This window comes from Frankliniella occidentalis, unplaced genomic scaffold (genome assembly GCF_000697945.3).
Source record: "Frankliniella occidentalis isolate FOCC.00 unplaced genomic scaffold, Focc_3.1 Scaffold202, whole genome shotgun sequence".
In the NCBI taxonomy this organism is placed as follows: Eukaryota; Metazoa; Arthropoda; class Insecta; order Thysanoptera; family Thripidae; genus Frankliniella; species Frankliniella occidentalis.
Window position 1 is genome coordinate 111,569 of NW_026267328.1, and position 4,407 is coordinate 115,975.

Here is a 4,407-nt window from a genome sequence, read left to right on the forward strand (position 1 = left end):
GGGGGGGGGAGTTGCGTGCGGGAGGCGCTAGAGCGAACGTACAGAGTAGTAGGTCGTGGGTCATTACCGAAATGATTCAGTCGTTTTCCGTCGGAAAGAGTCCTGATACTTCTTAAAACATGGACTCATCGGGTCACTGGGCAGACGGACGGGCGGGGGAAAATACCTGACCTAATAACTACCGAGGGACCTGACTCACTACCAAATGGAAATGGACGGACGATGGACGGAGGTATGGACCACGCGCACCATGAAATAATAATTGTTCAAGAACTCAGTGTCGGAGGGTGTCGGATAAATTTCAAAGCATCTCATCGTTTCTTATTCGTCATTGCCATGTTTGAATCGCCTCGCCATCACATCATCGAGGTACACCTCGCGTCCAGAGCGGAGACTCCCTATGCCTGATAGCGGCTATTTGACTCTCAAGTTACCGAAATTACGGTGTATTCGACTCTTCTTTGCGGAAATGCCATGACATTTGTGATGCGCACATCTGCCCGAAGCACTTTGACATCACCCTGGTCCAGGTCCAGGCGTGACTCCAGGTGGCTCCAGGCGGTACCCTCCCCCCTCCAGGAGCTCCGGCCGCCCGCTCCAGGCGAGCCTCCAGGCGCGTCCAGGTGTTATAAAGCCTGGTCGCGCCGGGTGGAGGCTCTTAGCGAGTCCAGCCCGGTGGCCTGCGGGGTGTAGCGAAGTTGTCGCGCGTTGTTGTGTCGAGTGCGTCCAGGAACGTCTTCCCGACCGCGACCAGCTCGGACCCCCGAGAGGCAGACCAGGAAACCACTACCGCTACCACAACCACCACATCCACCATCATGCCTGTGCAGATCGCTTCCAACGATGGTGAGTACAGACTCGAGTACCGCATGGTCACGCTGTGTGTGTGTGTGTGTGTGTGTGTGTGTGTGTGTGTGTGTGTGTGTGTGTGTGTGTGTGTGTGTGTGACTGTGCGCGCTGCGCGTGTGTAGTTATACGCCTGACCCGGACACTCGACAATTGGGACAGGCCAGCAGTTGTAAAAGTGTCAGGTGTCACTATTACAACGTTTATCGCTACTTAAATGGGACGTGTGGACTCGTGTGTCAGGCAGGTACGTTCCTTACGTAAAGTGGGCGGCTCGCGAGCAGCAGGTCAGTATGAACAATTATACTGGCAAGGTGCTTTTCAGGCTGTCATAGCAAAATGCAAATGCAGTCTAATGAACTGCCGCTGCACACGACTTAAAACAAAGCGTTCGGACATGTTTTGGAGATCCATTGCGTGGAAAGTTTTTGTCGTACTACTATCTATTAACATCTTTTGTTCAATTTTGATGCAAACTGCCCGTTTTTAAAGTTCTTTGTAACCTCACGATCCGTGAGGGGTCGTCAAGAAATTAAATTCAGCTCATGCAGGCGCTTAAATAGCGCCTCATGGATAGACAACATCTCGCCTGCAGTGCATCCGTGTGCTGCGGGGTGGCCTACCTCGAATTTCGCAGGCGCTTAGCTTGAGGCAAACGCACGTACTTTCTAGTCGATCCCTAATTATTACGCGATTGAACTGGAAACTGGAAAAAATAAAAAGTTTCTCCCGTCGACGAATTTCCCTTCGGCGTATCCGCACTACCGGATTCCTCTGTTAATGGGGACTAGCCGATACTATACCACACGTGTAACCGCGACGGACACACCTCCGCCCGCACTCCGTAGAGCTTTATGGGTAATAACACCTGACGGGCTGATTGGCACACAAATATAACGACGTTGCCTGATTTGCCTCTATTTTTTTTCGCTTTGCTCATTTTCTACGGCATTTTCAATGATTTGTTGACGGCGTTGCCAAGCATTGTCATCATGAGGTAAGCACCGTCGTGTACGTGTACAGGAGTCTAAGTGTCCCAGTTTTTTCGACTTTTCACGTTTGGAGCCAAAAATAAAGTCCTTCCAACTTTACCCTGACTTCTTTCGGGTCGAACCGAACTGGGAAATCATAAATCAGGTAAGCGGAGAGGGTGATGATGATTTATTTCCCATAGTCAAATCTAAATTTTCTTGAAATCTATAGACAGTGTTATTTACAATTGGGCACAAATAGAGTCTTTCTGATTCACGGGTTCGTAAAACGTCCGCAGGAAAAAGGGAAAAACTGTCAACTTCCGCAGAAAAATTGCACAAAACCGCAATGGGCAAATTAGAATTTAACAAGCGATCAGCCAAATTTATCCAATGGGGGATTCAGGGTTTTATTATTTCTGTACACGTGTGCACAAGAAAAACGAAGGTAGGGACTTAACACGTTGAGTCCTGGGGGGGGGGGGGGAGGGGGGTAGCAAAACCGTGTTATTGTGACCACGCCTGTGGTCACGGGGGACTCAATGTGTCAATGCCTTTCTAGGGGTTTAAGTTTTAATGCGTTTATTGCAAATGACACAAAAATGTCCAAATGCATTAAATTTTCACATCTTTTGGCAATTTTATTCCTTTGAAGTGGTGCTATTTTTTAATGCTCTTATAAGGGCATTAAAACCCTTCGAGTCCTACCTTTGTTTTTCCAGTGTGCGATGGGTGGGTCTTGATTTACCGGCGCCGACGACGCGACGCGGTACGCGAACGTCAGAGAAATCAAAAGTGCCGTCTTCTGTTGTTTCTTTGAGTGCAATAATGACGCCTGAGTGCCTTGCGTAAGGCGTAACAAAGTATACGGGTCGTGCTTGTGTGTGTGTGTGCGCGCGCGCGCGTGCGTGTGTGTCTAGGTATCTGTGTGTGTGTGCGTGCGTGCGCGCGCGTGCGGGTCGACGATTACACGCCAGGGCACACGAGCGAGCAGTGGCCAAATTGGAGAAAAATAGACGGTGTATTATTGCAAATTCGCATTCCCGCCGTCGTGTCGTGTGAGACCGTAACGCTTACGGCCCGCGAAGAGCAATAAGCTGCTCAGCCTCGACCCCAATCATCACAAGTTTCTGCGAAAACTAAGAAAAATGGCGGGATTGTTTGAACCAGCCAGAAAGCCGTTTCTTTATTGGGGAAGGGAAATTTTATACACTGTAAATGGGTTGGCGTCTTTTGACGGCAAAATATTGGCGTCATAAGACGCCTACCCATTTAAAGTGATACTTTAAAGAAAATTTCGGGCCAGAAAACAAAGTCAAAAGTTTTTGTGCAGATGACGAAAATAGAAATGGAAGAATTTTTGTTGTTAGCTGAAGAAATATTTTTTTTTTGGTTTCTACAAACATCTCGTAGAAGCCATGGATTTCGTTCCCTCAAAGAAGTGAATTTCCTCGGTGCGGGCGGCGCCAGTAGCAGCAGAAGCCGCATCTTATATGATTAGCCCGGGTGTCCCGCCCCGCCCCGTTGAGCAGGACTGGCGACCGGCCGGCGGGTCGGACTCGGCGACCTCTTTCAGATTATGCAAAAGTTTTCGCTCTCGCTGAACACGAGCGGCGGCGGGCAGAGGAAGCAGAAGCGCGCCGGCGCATTTAGCACCCGAGCCTGTACAGAGACACACACGTGCACGAACACACACACACACACACACACACACACACACACACACACACACGCGCGCGCACGCATAGTACGGCACTCTCACTGCTTGCGGACGTCACCGCCGTCACAGTGCAGCCATCTCTTTCTGCTGACTTATTTGACCCTAGGCGTTGCACTTTTACTCGCGATAAATATTCAATATGTGTAGTTAGGACCGGTTATAATGGGACTCCTTTCCACGACTGCTCACTGCGCCTCTGACACGGGCCTGTGTACAACAAAACAACGAACAACGTGACGACGCGTGTCGACATACCCTCCGACTTGTAAATACGTCACACGTGCACATTTTATTTGCCGAGTATGACGACGACGGCTGCAAAGTCAATACGCTCCTTGTCGCTCATCTTTCTCGCCCTCGCCTTCCACCCCGGTGCCTGGGTTAGTTTGTAACAGGAGAGCTGCCTGCTCAGCCCGCGTGTCTTCGCGACAACCATGCTGGCGGGTGTCGCCTTGATCGCCGCGACCATGCGACAACAACACACCACCTGAATCGCGTAAGATTCTCAGGTCGTAAGGTGGGTGCGCACTGATGAAATAAACTACGTTCGCCCCTTTAACACGTATTTCCATTGAACATCTGCTTGCTAGTTTTGCACTTTAAAGTGTACAGCTCGGTAGTTGCTTACACTTTTAACTGTTCACCTCTCCTGTTGAACATTGCCCATACTTAGAGTGCGCCCAATTGAACAAAGTGATCAACAGAGGAGTTGAACAGTTAAAAGTGCACATAACTACGGAGCTGAAGACGTTTAAGAGCATAACTGACAGTTGGGCAGTTGAACACTTCCAAATGGTGATGGAATATGGACGCTTGATTCATCTATCAACGCGATATCAAAACATTATTCGCAATGAGCTGACCCCCCCC